This window comes from Giraffa tippelskirchi, chromosome 3, assembly GCF_054371585.1.
Source record: "Giraffa tippelskirchi isolate mGirTip1 chromosome 3, T2T-mGirTip1v1.2.pri, whole genome shotgun sequence".
NCBI classification, from domain to species: Eukaryota; Metazoa; Chordata; class Mammalia; order Artiodactyla; family Giraffidae; genus Giraffa; species Giraffa tippelskirchi.
The window spans coordinates 75,062-99,111 of NC_137277.1; the positions used below are offsets into that span (position 1 = coordinate 75,062).

The window sequence follows — 24,050 nt, forward strand, 5'->3', positions numbered from 1 at the left end:
GTCAGTTTTCATTCCAATCCCAAAAAAGGGCAATGCCAAAGAATGCTCAAACTACCACACAGCTGCACTGATTTCACATGCTAGCAAAGTAATGCTCAAAATTCTCCAAGCCAGGCTTCAACAGTCCATGAACCAAGAACTCCCAGATGTTCAAGGTGGATTTAGAAAAGCCAGAGGTACCAGAGATCAAATTGCCAACATCTGCTGGATCATAAAAAAGCAAGAGAATTCCAGAAAAAAAAATCTATTTCTGCTTCATTGACTATAATAAAGCCTTTGTGTGAATCACAACAAACTGTGGAAAATTCTTAAGCAGATGGAAATATGAGACCACCTTATCTGCCTCCTGCAAAACTTTATCCCAGTCAAGAAGCAACAGTTAGAACCGGACATGGATCACTGGACTGATTCTCAATTGGGAAAGAAGTATGTCAAGACTGTATATTGCCACCCTGCTTATTTAACTTACATGCAGAGTACATCATAAGAAATGCCAGGCTGGACGAAGCACAAGCTGAAATCAAGATTGCCAGGAGAAATATCAATAACCTCAGATATGCAGATGACTCCACCCTAATGGTAGAAAGTGAAGAGGAACTAAAGAGCCTCTTGATGAAAGTGAAAGAGGAGAGTGAAAAAGTTGGCTTAAAGCTCAACATTCAGAAAACTAAGATCATGGCATCTGGTCCCACCACTTCTTGGGAAATAGATGGGGAAACAGTGGAAACAGTGTCAGACTTTATTTTTTGGGGCTCCAAAATCACTGCACATGGTCACTGCAGCCATGAAATTAAAAGACGCTTGTTCTTTGGAAGAAAAGCTATGACCAACCTAGACAACATATTAAAAAGCAGAGACATTACTTTGCTGACCAAGGTCCATCTAGCCAAAACTATGGTTTTTCCAGTAGTCATGTATGGATGTGAGAGTTGGGCCATAAAGAAAGCTGAGTGCCGAAGAATTGATGCTTTTGAACTGTGGTGTTGGAGAAGACTCTTGAGAGTCCCTTGGACTGCAAGGAGATCAAACCAGTCATTCCTAAAGGAAATCAGTCCTGAATAGTCATTGGAAAGATTGATGCTGAAGCAGAAGCTCCAAACCTTTGGCCTCCTGATGTGAAGAACTGACTCATTTGAAAAGACCCTGATGCTGGGAAAGATCGAAGGCAGGAGGAGAAGAGGACAACAGAGGATGAGATGGTTGGATGGCATCACTGACTCGATGGACAGGAGTTGAGCAAGCTCTGGGAGCTGGTTATGGACAGGGAAGCCTGGCCTGCTGCAGTTCATGGGGTCAAAAAGAGTCGGACATGACTGAGCAACTGAACTGAACTGAACTGAACTAGGGAACATTGAGTTAAAATCATGAGGTATCACACCACACTTATTAGGACTACTAAACTTCATATACATGACAATATCCACTGCTAGAGGATGAGGAACAAGAAGTCTCCCTCACTGCTGGTGGGATGTATGTACGGTCACTTTATAACACAGCTGGGCAGTGTTTTCCAAAGCCAAAACACTGGATCCAACAATCATGTGTTCAGTGTTGTCAACTGCTTTGAAAATTTATCCCAAATTCAAACAAGGATGCAATTACGCACAGCACCACTATTCATAATAGCTAAAAAATTGAAAAAAATTCAGGATATCCTTCAATACATGAAAGCATAAGCAAAATGGGGTGCATCCATGATAAGATGAGTAGAATATGCCACCCCAAAATATGCCTCTCTGGCATAAGGATTATTTCAGTCTAACTTTTAAAAAAGAAAAAACAGAAATCTCAGAAAACTAAGTAGCAATTGCCCTTTTGTGAAGGACATTTACAACAGAGAACTCTACATATTTAAGGGCTATTCGTCTTTGCACCAGAAGCAGATGACGAGTAACTCTCAAGTAATTCTTATCAGTGGAGAGGTCCTGACTTAAATCTGCAACAATCATACATTTCTTTACTATGTTTGCATGATAACCTGTCATAACAGGCTTCCCCCTTTCCCCAAGGTCTTCTATTTTTCTCTGAAGATCGTACTTGAGGTGATGGCTTTGGACATTTCAGGGAGTGACTCAGGTTTCCTGGATAGTTCCCCTATATACAGGAGGTATACAAGTTATTAAATGTCTTCTTTTCTCCTGGTGATGTCTCAAACTCCCTGCTTTTATACAGGAACTGGAGAATGAGGCTGGGCTCCTGAAGGCCATTCCTTCTCATTAAGTTGCTTCTATCAGTGTTGCAGTGAAAAGGAAAAGAGAGAAATGATTTTCTTTTCTTTCTTGAGAACAAAGAAGATAAAGAGCACAGTGAGCAGGCCGGGTCCCCCCAGGTCTCCCTTTCCTGCCCCTGCTCTGCGCTCTGTGACCAAGTCTGCTTTCCTGCTCCTGCTCTGCGCTCTGTGACAGAGTCTGCTTTCCTGCTCCTGCCCCTACTCTGCGCTCTGTGACCAAGTCTGCTTTCCTGCCCCTGCTCTGCGCTCTGTGACCAAGTCTGCTTTCCTGCTCCTGCCCCTACTCTGTGCTCTGTGACCAAGTCTGCTTTCCTGCTCCTACTCTGTGCTCTGTGACCAAGTCTCCTTTCCTGTCCCTACTCTGTGCTCTGTGACCAAGTCTGCTTTCCTGCCCCTGCTCTGCGCTCTGTGACCAAGTCTGCTTTCCTGCTCCTGCCCCTACTCTGCACTCTGTGACAGAGTCTGCTTTTCTGCCCCTACTCTGCGCTCTGTGACAGTCTGCTTTCCTGCCCCTACTCTGCGCTCTGTGACCGAGTCTGCTTTCCTGCCCCTACTCTGCGCTCTGTGACAGAGTCTGCTTTCCTGCCCCTACTCTGCGCTCTGTGACCGAGTCTGCTTTCCTGCCCCTACTCTGCGCTCTGTGACCAAGTCTGCTTTCCTGTTCCTACTCTGCGCTCTGTGACCAAGTCTGCTTTCCTGCTCCTGCCCCTACTCTGCGCTCTGTGACCAAGTCTGCTTTCCTGCTCCTGCCCCTACTCTTCGCTCTGTGGCCAAGTCTGCTTTCCTGCCCCTACTCTGCACTCTGTGACCAAGTCTGCTTTCCTGCTCCTGCCCCTACTCTGCGCTCTGTGACCAAGTCTGCTTTCCTGCTCCTAACTCTGCTTGAGCTGCATCCTGCACCTATTCTCCTTCAACCCCATGCTACTTACTCCCTGGAGCTTGCCTTTACCACAGACCACCCCTTGTAGTTCTCCTTCTTTCTGCATTTCAGAAAGAAAGCAGCAGTGCAGTGAACCAGAGACAAACAGACCTAATTACCGGGCTACCTGATACCAGCTCTGATTTTTCTGGGGGTTTATTTCTGTTGTTATTTTATAATTTTATTTATTTATTGTCTATTTTTGGCTGTACTGGGTCTTTGCTGCTGTGTGGACTTTCCTCTAGTTGAAGAGAGTGTAGGCTCCTCCTTGTTGCGTGTGAGGGCTTCACATTCAACTATTGAGCCTGTGCGTGAGAGTCTGGGAGCCACAACTGCTGAGCCCATGAAGCAGCAACTACAGAAGCCCACACACCTCGGAGCCTGTGCTCCACAACCAGAGAAGACACTGCAGTGAGAAGCCCTCACATCACAAGGAAGAGTAGCCCCCACTCACTGAAACTAGAGAAAACCCACGCACAGCAACAAAGACAGTGCAGCCAAAAATAGATAGATGAAATAAGTAAAATCAACATTTTAAAAAATTAAGGTAAAATAGATAATCAACAAGGACCTATTGTATAACACAGGCAACTAAACTCAACATTTTGTAATAACTTATAAGGGGAAAGATGGCAGAGTAGAAGGACATGTGGTCATCTTCTCCTGCGAGAACTCAAAAATTGCGACTCTCTGTGAAACAACCATCAACAGGAGAATGTTGGATCCCACCAAAAAAAGATACCCCACATCCAAGGGCAAAGGAGATGCCCCAGTAAGATGGTAGGAGGGGCAAAATAGCATTTAGAATCAAACCCCATACCCGCCAGAGACACTTGGAGGGCTCAAACAAAACCTTGTGTGCACCAAGACCCAGGGGCCCCACAGAGACTAACCAGACATGCCTTTGAGTGTTTGAGTGTCTCCTGCGGAGGCAAGGGTCAGGAGTGGGCTGCTGCATGGACAGGGGCTCTGGCTGCAGCAGACCTGGGTCCAGCAGCATGTGGCATAAGCCCTCTTGGAGGAAGTTGCCATTAGACCCATCACAGAGACACTGAGCAGATGATCTACAAACTGCAGAACAATTATACCAAAGAAATTCTCGCACTGTTAGGTAAGTTCTAGGACCCACAACAGATTTCCCAACCTGGAAATCTGGCAAAGGGGCTGAGAACCTCTAGGGAATTAGACATTGGAGGCCGGTGGGATTTGATTACAGAACTTCCACAGGACTGGGAAACGGGCCCTTGGAGGGCACAAACAAAACCTTGTGTGCACCAGGAGGAAGGAGCAGGGTCCCCGCAAGTGACGGAGTCAGACTTCCCTGTGAGAGTCCAGGAGTCTCTGGTGGAAGCGTGGGTCAACACTGTGGCCTCAGGCCAAACAACAGGGAGGGAACACAGCCCCACTCATCAACAGAAAGTTGGATTAAAGATTACTGAGCATGGCCCCACCCATCAGAACAAGACCCAGTTTCCCCCACAGTTGTTGTCTCCCATCAGGAAGCTTCCCTAACTCTCTTATCCTTATTCATAAGAGGGCAGACAGAATGAAAACCACAATCACAGAAAACTAACCAAACTGATCACATGGACTACAGCCTTGTTGAACTCAATGAAACAATGAGCCATGCTGTGTAGGGCCTCCCAAGACGATCGGGTCATGGTGGAGAGTTCCAACATAACATGGTCCACTGGAGAAGGGACCACTCCAGTATTGGCAAACCACTTCAGTATTCTTGCCTTGAGAACCCCATAAACAGTATGAAAAGGCAAAAAGATATGACACTGAGAGATGAACTCCCCAGGTCAGTCAGTGCCCAATATGCTACTGGAGAAGCATGGAGAAATAACTCCAGAAAGAATGAAGAGACGGAGCAAAAGTGAAAATAGTGCCCAGATGTTTATGTGACTGGTGATGGAAGTAAAGTCCGATGCTGTAAAGAACAATATTGCATAGGAACCTGGAATGTTAGGTCCGTGATCACAGGATAATGGATGTGGTCAAATAGGAGATGGCAAGAGTGAACATTGACATTTTAGGAATCAGTGTACTAAAATGGACTGGAGTGGGTGAATTTAATTGAGATGATCATTACATCTACTGCTATGGACAAGAATCCCTTAGAAGAAATGGAGCAGCCCTCATAGTCAACAGGAGTCCAAAATGCAGTATTTGGGTGCAGTCTCAAAAATGACAGAATGATCTCTGTTCATCTCCAAGGCAAACCATTCAATATCACAGTAATCCAAGTCTACGCCCCAACACTAATCCCAAAGAAGCTGAAGTTGAATGGTTCTATGAGGACCTACAAGACCTTCTAGAATTAATGCCAAAAAAAGATGTGCTTTTCATCATAGGGGACTGGAATGCAAAAGTAGGAAGTCAATCAGACTATACTACAAAGCTACAGTCATCAGGACAGTATGGTACTGCCCCAAAGACAGAAATATAGATCAACAGAACAAAATAGAAAGCTCAGAGATGAATCCACGCACCTATGGACACTATATCTTTGACAAAGGAGGCAAAAATACACAGTGTAGAAAAGACAATATCTCTTTAACAAGTGGTGCTGGGAAAACTGGTCAACTACCTGTAAAAGAATGAAACTAGAACACTTTCTAAGACCATACACAAAAGTAAACTCAAAATGGATTAAAGATCTAAATTTAAGACCAGAAACTCTAAAGCTCCTAGAGGAAAACATAGGCAGAACACTCTCCGACATAAATCACAGCAAGATCCTCTATGACACACCTCCCAGAGTAATGGAAATAAAAGCAAAAATAAACAAACAGGACCTAATTAAATTTAAAAGCCTTTGCACAACGAAGGAAACTATAAGCAAGGTGAAAAGACAGAATGGGAGAAAATAATAGCAAATGAAACAACTGACAAAGAATCGATCTCCAAAATATACAAGCAGCTCATGCAGCTCAATACCAGAAAAATAAACGACCCAATCAAAAAATGGGCCAAAGAACTAAACAGACATTTCTCCAAAGAAGACATACAGATGGCTAACAAACACATGAAAAGGTGCTCAACATCACTCATTATCAGAGCAAGGCAAATCAAAACCACAATGAGGTACCATCTCATGACAGTCAGAATGGTTGCCATCTAAAAGTCTACAAACAATAAATGCTGGATATGATGTGAAGTAAAGGGAACCTTCTTACACTGTTGATGGAAATGCAAACTAGTACAGCCACTATGGAGAACAGTATGGAGATTCCTTAATAAACTAGAAATAGAACAGCCATATGACCCATCAATCCCACTGCTGGGCATACACACCAAGGAAACCAGAATTGAAAGAGACACCTGTACCCAATGTTCATTGCAACACTGTTTACAATAGCTAGGACATGGAAGCAACCTAGATGTCCATAGGCAGATGAATGGATAAGAAAGTTGTAGTACATATACACAATGGAATATTACTCAGCTATGAAAAAGACCACATTTGAGTCAGTTCCAATGAAGTGGATGAAACTGGAGCCTGTTGTGAAGTAAGTCAGAAAGAAAAACACCAATACAGTATATTAATGCACATATATGCAATTTAGAAAGATGGTAACGATGACCCTACACACAAGAGCAAAAGAGACACAGATGCAAAGAACAGACTTTTGGACTCTGTGGGAGAAGACGAGGGTGGAATGATATGACACAATAGCATTGAAACATGTGTATTACCATATGTGAAATAGATGACCAGTCCAAGCTCGATGCATGAAACAGGGCACTCAGAGCTGGTGTCCTGGGACAACCCAGAGGGGTGGGATGGGGAGGGAAGTGGGAGGGGGGGTTGGGACAGGGGGACACAAGTACACGGTGTACACCCGTGGCTGACTCATGTCAGCATATGGCAAAAACCACCACAATATTTTAAAGTAATCCACCTCCAGTTACAATAAATTAATTAATTTTTTTAAAAAGTAGGAAGTCAAGAGATACGTGGAGTAACAGGCAAGTTTGGCCTTGGAGTACAAAATGAAGCAGGGCAAAGGTTAACAGAGTTTTGCAAAGAGAATGCACTGGTCATAGCAAACACCATTTTCCAACAACCCAAAAGAAGACTCTACACACGGACATCAAAAGATGGTCAATACCAAAATCAGATTGATTATGTTCTTTGTAGCCAAAGATAGAGAAGCTCTATACAGTCAGCAGAAACAAGACCAGGAGCTGACTGTGGCTCATATCGTGACATCCTTATTGCAAAGTTCAGACTTCAATTGCAGAAAGTAGGGAAATCCCCTAGGCCATTCAGGTATGACCTAAATCAAATCCCTTATGATTATACAGTGGAAGTGACAAATAGATTCAAGGGATTAGATCTGATAAACAGAGTCTCTGAAAAACTATGGACAGAGGTTCCTAACACTGTACAGGAGGCCATGATCAAAACCATCCACCAAAATGAAATGCAGAAAGGCAAAAAGGTTGTCTGAGGAGGCCTTACAAATAGCTGAGAAAAGAAGGGAAGCTAAAGGCAAAGGAGAAAAGGAAAAAGATATACCCATCTGAAAGCAAGGTTCCAAAGAATAGCAAAGAGATATAAGAAAAACCTCTTAAGTGAACAATGCAAAAAAAAAAAAAAAATAGAAACAATAGAATGGGAACGAATAGAGATCTCTTTAAGAAAATTAGAGATACCAAGGGAACATTTCATGCAAAGATGGGCACAGTGAAGGACAGAAAAGGTATGGACCACTTCTGAAGCAATAGATATTAAGAAGAGGTGGCAAGAATACACAGAACTGTACAAAAGAGATCTTAATGACCCAGATAACCACGAAGGTGTTATCACTCACCTAGAGCCAGACATCCTGGGATGTGATGTCAAATGGGCCTTAGGAAGCATCACTACAAACAAAGCAAGTGGAGGTGATGGAATTCCAACTGAGCTATTTCAAGTCCTAAAGGATGATGCTCTTAAAATGCTGCACTCAATATGCTAGCAAATTTGGAAAACTCAGCAGTGGCCACAAGGACTGGAAAAGGTCAATTTTCATTCCAATCCCAAAGAAAGGCACTGCCAAAGAATGTTCAAACTATTGCACAATTGCGCTCATCTCACATGCTAGCAAAGTAATGCTCAAAATTCTCCAAGTGAGGTTTCAACATACATGAACCAAGAACTTCCAGATGTTCAAGCTGGATTTAGAAAAGGCAGAGGAACCAGAGATCAAATTGCCAACATCCACTGGACCATAGAAAAAGTAAGAGAGTCGAGAAAAACATCGACTTCAGCTTTATTGACCATGCCAAAGCCTTTGACTGTGTGGATCACAACAAACTGTTGGAAAATTCCCAAAAGATGGGAATACCAGACCACCTTACCTGCCTCCTGAGAAATCTGTATGAAGGTCAAGAAGCAACAGTTATAACCAGACATGGAACAACGGACTGGTTCTAAATTGAGAAAGGAGTACGTCAAGGCTATATATCATTGCCGTGTTTACATAACTTATGTGCAGAGTACATCATGCGAAATGAAAGGCTGAATGAAGCACAAACTGGAATCAAGATTGCCGGGAGAAAGATCAATAACCTCAGATTTGCCGATGACACCACCCTTATGGAAGAAAGTGAAGCAGAACTAAAGAGCCTCTTGATGAAAGTGAAAGAGGAGAGTTAAAAAGCCGACTTAAATCTCAACATTCAGAAAACGAAGATCATGGCATTCAATTCCATCACTTCATGGCAAATAGATGGGGAAACAATTGAAACAGTAACAGACTATTTTCTTGGGCTCCAAAATCACTGCACATGGTGACTGAAGCCATGAAATTCAAAGACTCTTGCTCCTTGAAAGAAAAGCTATGACCAACCTAGGCAGCATATTAAAAAGCAGAGACATTACTTTGCCAACAAAGGTCCATCTAGTCAAAGCTATGATTTTTCCAGTAGTCATGTATGGGTGTGAGAGTTGGGCCATAAAGAAAGCTGAGTGGCAAAGAATTGATGCTTTTGAACTGTGGTGTTGGAGAAGACTCTTGAGAGTCCCTTGGACCGCAAAGAGATCCAACCAGTCAATCCCAGAGGAAATCAGTCCTGAATATTCATTGGAAGGACTGATGCTGAAGCTGAAGCTCCAATAATTTGACCACCTGATGTGAAGAACTGACTTATTTGAAAAGACCCTTGATGCTGGGAAAGATTGAAGGTGGGAGGAGAAGAGGATGACAGAGGATGAGATGGTTGGATGGCATCACCGATTCAATGGACATGAGTAAGCTCTGGGAGTTAGTGATGAACAGGGAAGCCTGGGGTATTGCAGTCCATGGGATCACAAAGAGTCAGACACAACTGAGCGACTGAATTGAACTGATTAGTGGAAAGAATATGAAGAAGAATAGCTATCTATATCTATATCAAGAATAGATATCTATATCTATACCAGACCAGCTGGAATGTAAGGGATGCTGATGGTGACTAGTTCTAACTGTCAAGACTTCAATCAACTGAAGCCTGGAGTCTGCCACAGCCCAAGACCCTTAGTGAACACGCCTGTCAAGTTAACATGTTAGTCACTTACTCGTGTCTGACTCTTTGCAACCCCATGGACCACCAGGCTTCTCTGTCCGTGGGATTCTCCAGGCAAGAATACTGGAGTGGACTGCCATGCCCTCCTCTGGCGATCTACCCCACTTAGAGATTGAACCCAGGTCTTCTGCTATGGGCAGATTGTTTACCGTCTGAGCCACCATGAAAGCCTGAACATGCCTGTACCCATAGATTAAAGCTTCCCCAAGTTTGCAGTTTAGAGAGACACTGCTCTGAAAAGATCCATGGTGTTCTCCATAGTTCTGCAAGTAATACACTTTTCCTTCCCATGAGCTTTGGCTGGGTTGTATCTTCTGGCTCAACACCCACCAAGAGGTAAACTCACTTTCCTGGTAACATTTCTCTGTCCAGACTCCAAACCACCACTTGATACTAATTCTACAGTCAGCTGTCTTGCTTCCAATACATGGAAATCACGTTGTTTTTCTGTGAGCAAAACTAGCTAAGGGCCAGAAACAGCGTCCCTGTTTTATCTTGTGAAGCCAGTAGGTGTCAAGCAAACTCAGCTCTATGGATCCTTTGTCCTCCAGTTCGATGCCCCGTTTTACAGAAAACACTTGCAAAGCTTTGAGGTTTTATTTATACCTCATTTCTGAAGGCTTTTAATATCTACATTAAATATACAGATGACTCATCAGTGCCACTTCTACTTTGAGGTTTAAAATCCTCCAAGTTTTTTCTAACATACTTATTCCATGCCTTGCGTTTAAATCTTTGACCATATGTTGTTTATCCTGTGTCTCATCAGAATTTAGTTAATTGCACCCTTTTCCCCTGAATAATGCTCTAGTCATCACATGGAGTTCCTGCCAAAACTGGATTTGACAAGGTAGGGCACAAGTGGGCCTAGAAGAAAGTCCGGGAGCATGACTACAGTCTGGGGGAGCCGAGATTCCAGTTGAGGGCACTGGAAGGAAACATCAAGCCTGAGGACAACCCGCCCACTTGAGGATCCAGGCGTAAGAGGCCTTGCCTGAAAACAAGCAAAGAAAACAACCAAGATGCGCCTGCGCGCTGGAGGCTTCTTGACAGACACGCCCCCAGAGTAGCCAATCCCCGAGCAGTTGGGTGGGGCCTCCATAGCGCTCCGCACACTCCCGGCGCCTATTGGCCAGACTGCCTTGGTCGCAACGCCGATTGGTCGCTCGTGCCTGACAGGGTACAGGCCGGCTGCTCGCCCTTCACTTCGCCTCAGCGCGGGAGGACTGGACGTCGCCGAGCTACTAGCGCGCCCCAGTCCGGGTTGGGCAGCGCCTCAGGACAGCTGGTAGACTGTCGGGAACACACCCTGAACAAACCTCATAAACCTTTAGCCTGACGGCTTCAAATTCCAGGGTGGAAGGCCCCAAATCCCGTCAGCTTTGAGGAATTTGAGTCCTAATCTGAAGGAAGCTTGCATCTCATCAGGTTCAGGGACTACAAGTCCCTTCACCCGCAGAAACACCGAATCCCCTAATGCTGCGACCCTCAAATACCTAGAGTAACCCCAGTTCCCCTCAGCCTGAGGCACCCTAAAAATAGCACTGCAGAGAGACCAAATTTCCTTAACCTCAGAGACCCTGAATACCTCAGCCTGGGAGCTCTTAAAACTCGTCCTCCTCAAGACCCCAACTGTCATGCCTGTTGGAGACCTAAAGTCCCTTAATAAGAAACCCCCGATTTTCTCAGCCTCAGAGATCCCAAGTTCTCTCACCCTGCGCATTCTACATCAGCCAAAAGATCACCAGTCCCCTCTGTCTGAAGAGCCCAGTTCCTTCAGCCCGTGTGACCCAGCTCTCCTCAAGCCAAGTAACCTGTCCCTTAGACGTAGAACCCACGTTATGCCCAGATTTTTCTGAGTCCCCAGGCGGAGGTCCTCAAAACCCTTCTTGGAGAAATATTCCCTCTCCTGCACTGAAACAGAGCCCTGATTTCAGCCTGACCCCAGTCCAGCAGTTAGGGGCTTCCAGGTCTCCTCAGGACTCCCTCCGTCACCCACAGACACGTCCCTCCCAGAGCCTTTCCTCGGAGGGGCTGAACTGTAGCAGAACCAAAGAAACCAAATCTAGTTCACATCAGGCTGGTCTGTCATAGCTGGTCAGGGTCCGTCCATCCCACCAATACCCTCACCCTGACTCTCCCCTCACCTTCCTGCCCTGGACACTCCACTCAAGGAAGACAGACCAGGCTCTGGACAGTGGTCTGGGCTATCTCAGCACCTTCTTCTTCCACAGGCACCTTGGCCTTGAGCACTCCAATGGCCATGAGGCCAAACAGGTCTCCAGAGGAGAGCCCTGAGGGAGATGCCGGGAGAACAGAGTGGAAGCCCACGGTGAGAGGCGGAGGCGGCAAAGCTGGGCTCTAAGCCAGCTCTATAGGAAGGACACGGCGCTGGTCCCTGAAGGACCACAGACTGCTTGCCTGGGCAGCTGAGTGAACTTCTCTGTGACCATACACAGGATGGGAATGCCTGGTCTTGTCTGCGATGGTGGGGTGGAGTGGGACAAAACAGGACACTAGCATCATCAACTGCTCTGTGTCCAGGGAGAGTTAGGAAAACGCTCAGTGTTTGTTCAGTTAAGCAGGACACAGTTGGGAAGGAAAATCTTCATCCCTGCCTCACAGAGACCATCCAGTAGCTTCAGGCTACTCCCTGCACAAAAGGTGGAGGAAAAGGCCCAGCTCTAAGTTCTGACTTATATTAGTAAATTACTGATGAAATCTATTATTTTCCTTAGGCCAAAGATGCTTTCAAAGACATCTCTGTATACTTCTCCAAGGAAGAATGGGAAGAGATGGGAGAATGGGAAAAAATCTGATATATGAATGTGAAAAGGAACTACGAAGCACTGATTGCTATAGGTAACAGGAACTGCTGGGTGCCTGTAAGCCTGGGAAACATGAAACAGGTCTTCACCCTCAGTGTTCACTTGGCCCTCTCTTAGGTGGCTTCATTTGCTCACAGTTGCCTTTTGTGTGGAGGCTAACCTGAAGGAAATTTTTATTGTTCTGTACCAAAGGGAGGTTGACCCTGCAGCGCAGAGCTCACCTCTTGCCTTGTTCTAGATTCTCCCAGCTCATCCTACTGATTTCCCTGACTTTGTGACACTTTCCATTGCTTCTGTGCTTTGTTCCTCCTTCTTAGAACAAATATTTTGCTTCTTTCCAGGTTTCAGAGCCACTCGACCAGCTTTCATGCATCACCGCAGAAAGGTCATGACACTGCCCCAGGTAGATGACACTGAGGATTCTGATGAAGAATGGACACCAAGGAAGCAAGGTGAGGGGCCAGGAGGATTTAGAGGTGTCTTCCTGAAAACTACATCTCAGCCGCTAGCACAGAAAACATAATTTTCAGCATTCCGTAGTGGTTGTGGCTGAATATTGACATAAGCCTGAATGAAGATGAATGTATAGGTTTTCCAGTATAATTCTCAAAAGTTTTGTTTAAAATTTATCATCCTTTTTAAAAAGAATTGTTTTTCCTAAACATTCTTAATGAATGACAGTTAAAGAAACCTTAGAAATAAATTCACCAAAGAGATTTAATATTAACCTCATAATTGGTTATTGAATTAAATCTCTTAGAAGAGGAAATGATTAACATATTATGTCAAGATACATTATTTATGTATGTATATAACACAACACATGATCTTCTTAGCCTAAGGTGAAACTAATTCTTTGTTTTAATTCTGGGAAAGGGTTTGAGAGAACTATTTATTCTCCCTGATCTTTCCCACATTTCACTGACCAGAGACAGCATCAGGTAAATAAAATGAAGTGCACTCATTATACAATAGAAGTGAGCAGCTCACTTCCTCTTCTGCTGCTCAGTTTAGAAGAGTTAATCTTGCTAGACTGGAGAAAACAATTTAGATAGTTCTATAATTGTCCATCTATGAATTTCTGTTCTCCCAGATTTTTAAAAATTATTTATTTAGTTTTGGCTGCACTGGATCTTCGTGGCTGTGCACGGGCTTTCTCTGGTTGCGGTGAGTGGCTTCTCATTGCAGAGCACATGCAGGCTCAGTAGTTTGTAACACTGTGCCCTCTGCGTCGGCAGGCAGATTCTCATCCACTGTGTCACCCGGGAAGTCCCTCTGTTCCCTTAGGTTATTAAAACTAGTGGAAGGGATATGAAAAACAAACATTTGGTTGTCTGCAAAGGTTTTGACATGAAGAGAGATTCTTCATAGGGAATACATATGCCACGGTTCACCATACCTCTGCACATCTTTATTTACCTTCTTAACAATTTCTGAGTGTATGGTACACTCTTGCTAATTATGTACACATTAGTGTTAGTGGCCATAGTGTTAATCACTCCGTCGTGTCCAACTCTTTGCGTACCCATGGACTGTAGCCCGCTAGGCTCCTCTGTCCATGGGATTCTCCAGGCAAGAATACTGGAATGGGTTGCCATTTCCTACTCCGGGTGATCTTCCCAACCCAGGGATCGAACCGCGTCTGTTGCATCTCCTGCATTGCAGGCGGATTCTTTACCGCTGAGCCACCGGGGATATATATACACATTGCTATACAACAAATCTGTAGAACTTTTCCATCTTATGTGACTGAAGCCCTAACCCACTGAGGAACAATTCTCCAATCCTTCCTCCTCATAGCCCTTGGCAACCATGATTATATTTTCTGTTTCCATGGATTTGATTAATTTAGATACCTCATAGAAGTGGAATCAGGCAATATTTGTCTTTTTTGGATTGATTCATTTTACTTAGGATATCATCAAGACCCATCCCTGATGTAGCATATGACAGAATTCTTTTTTAAGGCTTAAAAACATCCCATTGTGTGCATGTGTATATAACAGATATAAGATATATCTTATATATAATCTTTGTTTATCCACCGGTGAACATTTAGATTGCTTCCACATCTCACCAACTGGGAATAATGCTGCAATGACCATAGATGTGCACACTATTGAAGATCTTGTTTTCAATTTTTTATGGAAATATACTCGAGTTCGAGTGCTAGATCATATAGCAGTTCTACTTTTCTGAGGAAATTCCATACTGTTTTCTATGAAGGTTGCAACATTTTACATTTCCAACAATAGTGTATAAGGGTTCTAATTTCTCCATATCCTTACCAAACTTGCTATTGTCTTCTTATTCATATTGCCCATCACAGAAGGTTTCAATTTGTATTTCCCTATTGATTAGTAATATTGAGCATCTTTTTATATGTTTGTTGGCCATTTGTGTATCTTCTTTGAAGAAATGTCTATTTAATTCCATCTCCCACTGTATTAGTCAGCTCAGACTGCCATAACAAAACAGACTGCATGCCTTAAACAACAGAAATTTGTTTTCTTACAATGCTGGAGCATGGAAGTTTGATATCGGGGTTCCATCGTGGTCAATCAGGTTCTCTTTCTGACTTATAGGAAGGCTTCATATTGGTGTATGCTTATTAACCCCTTATCAGATACATATTTTACAAATATTTTCTACCGTCCTGTAGGTGGCCTTTTCACTCTGTTCACTGTGTCCTTTGCTGCACAGAGGTTTTAAGATTAATGTAATCTCATATGTCTATTTTTACTTTGTTACTAATGCTTGTGCACTTGGTACCATATCTAAGAAATCATTGCTGATTCAGTGTCATGAAGCTTCACCCTTGTTTTCCTCTAAGAGTCTTATCAAGTCTTGCATTTAGGTCTTTAATCCATTCTGAGTTGATTTTTCTTCATGATGTAAGATCTTCGTTATTTTGCGTATGGATATTTTGTTTCCCCAGCACCATTCGTTATAGGGATTAAACTTTCCCCATTGTCTTGACACCCTTGATGAAGATCGTTAGACCATGTATCCAAGAGTGTCAGTCAGTTCAGTCTCTCAGTCATGTCCAACTCTTTGCGACCCCATGAATCACAGCACCCCAGGCCTCCCTGTCCATTACCAACTCCCGGAGTTTACCCAAACCCATGTCCTTCGAGTCGGTGATGCCATCCAACCATCTCATCCTCTGTTGTCCCCTTCTCCTCCTACCCTCAATCCTTCCCAGCATTAGGGTCTTTTCCAATGAGTCAACTCTTTGCATGAGGTGGCCAAAGTATTGGAGTTTCAGCTTCAACATCAGTCCTTCCAATGAACACCCAGGACTGATCTCCTTTAGGATGGACTGGTTGGATCTCCTTGCAGTCCAAGGGACTCTCAAGAGTCTTCTCCAACACCACAGTTCAAAAGCATCAATTCTGCGGTGCTCGGCTATCTTTATAGTCCAACTCTCACATCCATACATGACCACTGGAAAAACCATAACCTTGACTAGACGGACCTTTGTTGGCAAAGTAATGTCTCTGCTTTTAAATATGCTATCTAGGTTGGTCATAACCTTCCTTCCAAGGAGTAAGCGTCTTTTAATTTCATGGCTGCAGTCACCATCAGCAGTGATTTTGGAGCCCCCCAAAATAAAGTCTGACACTGTTTCTACTGTTTCCTCATCTATTTCCCATGAAGTGATGGGACCAGATGCCATGATCTTAGTTTTCTGAACGTTGAGCTTTAAGCCAACTTTTTTACTCTCCTCTTTCACTTTCACCAAGAGGCTCTTTAGTTCTTCTTCGCTTTCTGCCATAAGGGTGGTGTCATCTGCATATCTGAGGTTATTGATATTTCTCCCAGCAATCTTGATTCCAGCTTGTGTTTCTTCCAGCCCAGCGTTTCTCATGATGTACTCTGCATATAAATTAAATAAGCAGGGTGACAATATACAGCCTTGACATACTCCTTTTCCTATTTGGAACCAGTCTGTTGTTCCATGTCCAGTTGTAACTGTTGCTTCCTGACCTGCATACAGGTTTCTCAAGAGGCAGGTCAGATATCTGGTATTCCCATCTCTTTCAGAATTTTCCACAGTTTATTGTGATCCACAGAGTCAAAAGCTTTGGCATAGTCAATAAAGCAGAAATAGAAGTTTTTCTGGAACTCTCTCGCTTTTTCGATGATCCAGCGGATGTTGGCAATTTGATCTCTGGTTCCTCTGCCTTTTCTAAATTAAAAGCTTTTGCACAACAAAGGAAACTATAAGCAAGGTGAAAAGACAGCCTTCAGAATGGGAGAAAATAATAGCAAATGAAGCAACAGACAAACAATTAATCTCAAAAATATACAAGCAACTTCTGCAGCTGAATTCCAGAAAAATAAATGACCCAATCAAAAAATGGGCCAAAGAGCTAAACAGACATTTCTCCAAAGAAGAAATACAGATGGCTAACAAACACATGAAAAGATGCTCAACATCACTCATTATTAGAGAAATGCAAATCAAAACCACAATGAGGTATCATTTCACACCAGTCAGAATGGCTGCTATCCAAAAGTCTACAAGCAATAAATGCTGGAGAGGGTGTGGAGAAAAGGGAACCCTCTTACACTGTTGGTAGGAATGCAAACTAGTACAGCCACTATGGAGAACAGTGTGGAGATTCCTTAAAAAACTGGGAATAGAACTGCCATATGACCCAGCAATCCCACTGCTGGGCATATACACGGAGGAAACCAGAATTGAAAGAGATGCGTGTACCCCAATGTTCATCGCAGCACTGTTTACAATAGCCAGGACATGGAAGCAACCTAGATGTCCATCAGCAGACGAATGGATAAGGAAGCTGTGGTACATATACACAATGGAATATTACTCAGCCATTAAAAAAATACATTTGAATCGGTTCTACTGAGATGGATGAAACTGGAGCCCATTATACAGAGTGAAGTAAGCCAGAAAGAAAAACAACAATACAGTATACTAATGCATATATATGGAATTTGAAAGATGGTAACGATAACCCTATATGCGAGACAGAATAAGAGACACAGATGCATAGAACAATTTTATGGACTCTGAGGGAGAAGGTGAGGGTGGGACGTTCTGGGAGAATAGCATTGAAACATGTATATTATCATATGTGAAACAGAACACCATTCCATGTTCGATGCATAATACAAGGGCTCAGGGCGGGGGCAATGGGATGACCCAGAGGGATGGGATGGGGAGGGAGGTGGGTGGGGGGTCCAGGAAGGGGAACACATGTAAACCCATGGCTGATTCATGTCAATGTATGGCAAAAACTATTACAATATTGTAAAGTAATTAGCCCCCAACTAAAATAAATAAATTTATTAAAAAAATAAAATAAAATAAAAAATAAATAAAACCAGCTTGAACATCTGGAAGTTCACGGTTCACGTATTGTTGAAGCCTGGCTTGATTTCTGTTTATTTCTGGCTGTCTATTCTGTTCCACTGATTGACATGTCTGTCTTTATGCCAACGGGCTTCCTCAGTGGCTCAGCAGGTGAAGAATCTGCCTTCAATGCAGGAGACACAGGAGATGCAGGTTCAATCCATGGGTTAAGAAGAGCCCCTGGAGACGGAAATGGCAACCCTGTCTAGTAGTCTTGTCTGAGAAATCCCCTGGACAGAGGAGCCTGGTGGACTACAGTCCAAAAGGTCACAAAGAGTCAACATGACTGAGTGACTAAGCACACACTTTATGCCAAAACTACACTCTTTTGGTTCCTGTACTTTTGTAATATGTTCTGAAATCAGAGACCTCCAGCTTTGCTGTTCTTTCTAAGATTGTTTTGCCTATTGGGGGTCCTCTGAGATTCGGTATTAACTGTAGGATAGATTTTCTATATCAGAAAAAAATTCCATTGGGATTTTAATAGGAATTGCATTGAACCTTTAAATTGCTTTGGGTAGTATGAACAGCTTAATAATATTAAGTCTCCAAATCCATAAACATGAGATGCCTTTCTATTTACTTGTGTCAGATTCCTTTCAGCAATACTTTTGTAGTTTTCAATGTATAAGTCTTTCATCTCCTTAAGTCTACTCCCAATTATTTCATTCTTTTTGATGCTATTATAAATAAGATTATTGGAACTTCTCTGGTGGTCCAGAGGCTAAGACTCCACACTCCCAATGCAGAGAACTTGGGTTCAGTCCCTGATCAGGGAACTAGATCCCACATGCTGCACGAAGACCTGGCACAAATAAATAAATAAAAATAAATATTTTTAAAAATTTAAACTTAGATCTTGAATATAGTTTTAAAAAAATAAAAAATAAATAGGATTGTTTTCTTATTTTCCTTTTTGGAATGGTCATTGTTCATGCATGGAAAGATATTTGAATGTTGATTTTGTACCGTGCAACTTTCTCTGCAGGTTTTTTTTGTGTGTGGAATTTTAAAGATTTTTCTATACATAAAATCATGTCCTCTGTGAACAGACATAATTTTACTTCTTTCTTTCCAAATTGAAGCCTTTTGTTTCCTTTTCTAACCTCATGCCCTGGCTAGAACTTTTAACATTATGGTGAATAGAAATGCTGAAAATGGGCATCCTTGCCTTTTTTTCTGGATCTTAGAGAAGTTTTCAGGTTTTCACTGATGACTATGATGTTAGAGGTAGACTTTTCATATATGACCTTTATATTCCAGTCACTTCCTTCTATTTCTACTTTGTTGAGTATTTTTGTCATGAAAGGCTAGTAAATTTATTAGATACTTTATGGACATCAGATGAGGCACAATGAAGTTTCATATATTTTTTTAATTTTAAGAAAATTATGTAATGCTCCCAGTGGAAGCATAGGAGTTGATGATACAGAAATCATTTTCCATTCCTCCTTTGGTAATCCTTGTCCTTGTCACTCTCTGGCTCAGAATTATGTGTCCTCAATTAGAATGCCCAGAGTTTGGAAACATTTACCAACCAAAACACTGATTCTCATCATTTTTTAGGTAAACCTTCTAGGATGGCCTTCAGAGTGGGGCACAGTAAACTCCAGAAGGTGAGTATTTCCCAAATCCTGTTGCCAAAATATCCTCCTCATGGATCCAGTCACAGGTGAGGACAGGAGAGAACACAGAGATCCTGGAGCCTGCTGCCTTTCTGTCCTGAGTCTTTAGCACCGTGTCTGATATCATCACCATCTTTACAGTTAGTAAGAACAGCAACAATAGTAGGCTGTCCTATTGTTTCATTATTTTCACAATATTTAAGACTTTCAGCATTTTATGTGAATAAACTTACTTAAACCTTAAAACAATCCTACAGTACCTATAAGTAGGTATATAGCTATCACCATTATCGATCACAAAACTGAGGTAAAAAAAATGATTTATTATATGCCTGAGATCACAGTATCACTGGAAGTGCAATCTAATCCAAAGCACTTTTTCTAAACTCCTTACAAAATGATTAAAACTTACATAGTTTTATGAAGTTTATTCATACATCTTTATATCATTCATCTGAGAGATGTTTTCAACCTCAGTTCTTTTGTGCTGTGCTAGGGAGGGATATGCTAAGACATCTGACTAAGGGAAGCTTAAGGACATGCTGGGCAGCTTGTAGAGTGGACAGTCCAGGATGATGAAGGCGACAGGATCCCTACCTCAGAGCCTCCCACTCCAATAAGAGGAAGCAAGTCGCAACCCTGACAAGCCTCAGGTTTATGACTGAAAAGCAACAAATAAGAAAATAACTGAAGGACTTTCACATAGGTTACCCACTTTTGAGTAGAAACTCATCATCTGGGCATCACTTCAAATGCTCGTTCTTGCAGGAGGAAGTCACAAGTCCTGCCCCTGAGCTCTGATTAGGCAACTCTCCTGTTTGGGATCATTTGTTTAGCCTGCCCAGTGTTGTGAGCTGTGAGAGCCTGGCCCATACCCATTAATTCTCAGAAGACCAGGCCCAGCTCAAAGCCTCCAAGGGCTACCTGAATGTTTTGTGAATGAGTGACTCCACATTTAAACATTCACCTACCAGTGAGAAGGTCAAAGAATGCTAAACATAGTATCTGTGAGCTAGACTTCAAATATAGAGGCAGTTGAAGGGATAAATTGATGGCAGGGATGTACGCTCACATTCATACTGTACTAAATAGCTCACACAACGATTTGTTGAAATGTTATTAAATTTCATGTCCACTGTAACATTAAGAATTAGCATGTATACCAATTTATGGATCAGGAAACTGAGGAGAACCAGCTAGTCATACAGCCTTGTTGAAGCAGAATTGATAAGGCCAGCTACTTTAATTCCAAACGTTGTCTCTAGGACATGGCAACCTGCAACTTTCAGCTCATTTTCTTTATTGTCTAAATGTGTTTCTGCCGATCATCTTTTCTCTTCTCAATCTCACTCCTTTGTCACCTTATTTTCCAGATGTGTTTTGTCCCCTCTGTAATTTTCCATACTTCCTCATCCATCAAAGGTCCACTAATTAATAGAAAACCCCTCGGATTTCTCTATGAGCACTTACCCTCTTCTTTCCCTGACCTCCAACTATTCTCCCTGCCTTGCTCTCACTTTTATGCAGAAAGTTGAAGGGAAAGAACCTTAAGATATGAATTCTAGTTTTGTTTCACTACCCACTTAGGTCCTTATTTTACACTCCTGTGTTCAGAAGCCCCCCTCCAGCAGGTATTTCCAAGAATTGTCAAAGTATTAACTAAAGTCATGCATGTGAAAGCACTTCATAAAGTCCTAAAGAACTAAAGAAATGCATGTTATCTTTTACTCAAGTGGAAGGGAATGTCCAAGGCACCATTAAGTAAGAAATCTAGTTTGAAGGAATTGCTGGGAGCAGCAAAATTGCTGAAGACAAGTGGCTCCAAGCAGGCTCAGAAACCTGTGCCCCCTCCCAGAAAAACAAGGACCGCTGGACAGCACCCCAGACAAAAAGTCGGTAAGAGAAAATTTGGGGAGTTTCTCTAATTAGTTCCTCTAATCCCTGTAGAAAAGCTAATAAGTATGGCCTAGGTGTGTGGCGTGGACTTTGGGTAGGCTTGGGTTTAAGCTGGACTGATCTGAGACATGAAGTTAGCAATGGGGCCTTGGGAAAATCTTGTACAGTTTCTGAGGTCCTGATTGCTCCTCTGTAAAGTGAAGATAAGGATACATAACTCATACAGTGTTTGAAAGCATTACATTAAATGCAAAAGTGCTGACACTTTTTTGAACTAAAAGTGGTTCAGGAAATCCAGCTGTGATGATAGGGACCATGCTTTGTTAGTGTTTATGCCCAGACCTCTGCTCAATGCCTTACGTGTCATGTCAACGCCGTAACATATATTTTCTGAGTAGATGTGTCAGTGAACTATTTCCTAAGTAAGAAGGTTGGGAAGTTAAACCTACTAACGGGAAGTTCAGGAAGCTTACAGTGAACTGGGCATCTGTGGTCAGTGTGGAGCCTCAGTCTCCTGAACCAGTAGTTAAAGGGAGAAGAAACAAAGTATGGAGAAGAGACTTCCTGGCGGTTAAGGGGTTCAGACTCCACGCTGCCACTGCAGGAGGCGGGGGTTCCGTTCCTGGTCGGGGAACTAAGATCCCACAAACCATGCAGCATGGCCAATAAATACATAATGTAACCTTAAAACATAAAATTACAAAAGTAAAAGTTTGAAAAATACATGTAAACAAGTTTTAACAAAGTATATAGATGGACAGGTAGGAGATCTCACACTTTCTGATAAAACAGGGACTAACTCTCCAGACTCCACCAGCCTTTCTTAGCTTCTGTTCTCCATCTTAGAACTCAGAAGAAAGGAGACTGGAGATTTACTCACACCTGCTCTAACCACCCCCTGTGCTGACTCCCATATGCAGAGAGCTCCAGGCCAGGCACCCCTTACTTAACAGACCCTTTCCCCTCACAGGGAGCTGCTCAGGAGATTCCACTTAAGTCATCAGTCTTATCTCTCAGTAGGGTAAAGTACCTGTGGCCACTATAACATGACTTTTCAGACACTTACACGCAGGGAAATGTCCCTGCAGATCCACCTCTATCAGGAGAGACGCTGCTTCTGATGCTGCTGGAAGGTCCCTAGTCTGGGTGATATGTAGAAAAGGCCCCTGACACAAGCTTCCTGGATTTCTCTAGATGTAGAGAATAAGAATGGAATGGAAAAGTGGACTGTAAAGACACACTTGATGGGAGACAAATCGTGCGCTGTCAACACTTAGATGATTAGTGGGCAGGCCTTACCATGGCAAACCAGCTACCTGACCAAAAGCTTCCTCTTTCAGGAGAACCGAAGCCCAAGATCCACCCACGTGCCTCCTGCTCTCTGGCCTTCTCCAGTCAGAAATTCCTCAGCCAACACGTCCAACGCAATCACTCCTCTCAGACACTCCTGAGACCATCTGCAAGAGACCACCTCCAAGCAGAGGATCCCTGCACAGGCAATCAAAATCAGCAGCAGCGATATTCTGATACACATAGCCAGAGTGACAAACCTGAGGGTTGCGAGGCCAAAGAAAGGCCCCAACCTTTGCTGAAAAGCATAAGGCTGAAGAGGATTTCAAGGGCCTCTTCCTACTCACCCAGAGGACAAGTAGGGGGTTCTGGGGTGCATGAGAGAATGACAGAAGAGCCCAGCACAAGCCAGAAACTGAATCCAGAGGACACAGGCAAATTATTCATGGGGGCAGGGGTCTCAGGGATTATAAGAGTCAAGTAAGGAGAGTGTGGGCAAGTCTCCAAGGATAGGTCAAGTCTCATCACACACGAGAGGACACACACAGGGGAGAAGCCCTATGTTTGTGGGGAGTGTGGGCGAGGCTTCCATTGGAAGTCCCTCCTCATGAGACACCAGAGGACACACACAGGGGAGAAGCCCTATATTTGCAGGGAGTATGAGTGAGTCATGACCAACAAACCACATCTTAGCCACAGGAGGATTACTGCAGCCACCCCATGCCGCAGCTCTAAGGGGGCCTCAGAGGAGGTCTATGACCCGTTACTGTCCCCAAGAGTATGAGGAGAGACTTCCCAGGTGGTCCAGTGGCCAAGAATCCAATGCAGAGACCCATGTTCAATACCTGATTGGGGAACTGGCTCCCACATGCTGCAACTAAGACACATCACAGCCGAATAAATAAATATGTAAATAAATATTTGAAAGAAAGAGTGTGATAAGCACTTTTATGACACTTTCACTTTATGACACTTTCATGACAGGAAAGGAGGTAGATAAACAGCAAAGGGTTTCTTAAGTGTTCTGGAGATGTTCATGCCAATTGCCTTCGTGGTTTTTTGTACTCCTCCTCTAATAAATTTTGTCTCCAAACAAATCTGAAGCCCAGACTACGTACTTATTCCCCGCATATTACTGAGAGCAGTGGGGTCCAGTGGTAGCTGAACCCCTGGGAAGGCATAATTCTGGAGCCAACTCAGTTAGGCCACTGGACAGTCAGTTCCTGGGTCCAGGGAGAGGAACCTAGGGTTTGAGACAGACTCACCAGAGAAGAGAACTCCCTGGCCTCCTGGGAAGTGTGGCCTCTCCTCCTTATAG

The 24,050-nt window shown here is 43.2% G+C and overlaps 1 long non-coding RNA gene across 1 annotated transcript; it reads left to right on the forward strand.

Moving 5' to 3' along the window:
- The first annotated feature begins 19,486 nt into the window (after positions 1-19,486).
- On the forward strand, positions 19,487-23,829 carry LOC145540868 (uncharacterized). Its single transcript, XR_014078606.1, has 3 exons — positions 19,487-19,537; positions 21,280-21,442; positions 22,783-23,829. It is a non-coding gene; the product is annotated as an uncharacterized LOC145540868 (long non-coding RNA).
- Positions 23,830-24,050: the final 221 nt, after the last annotated feature.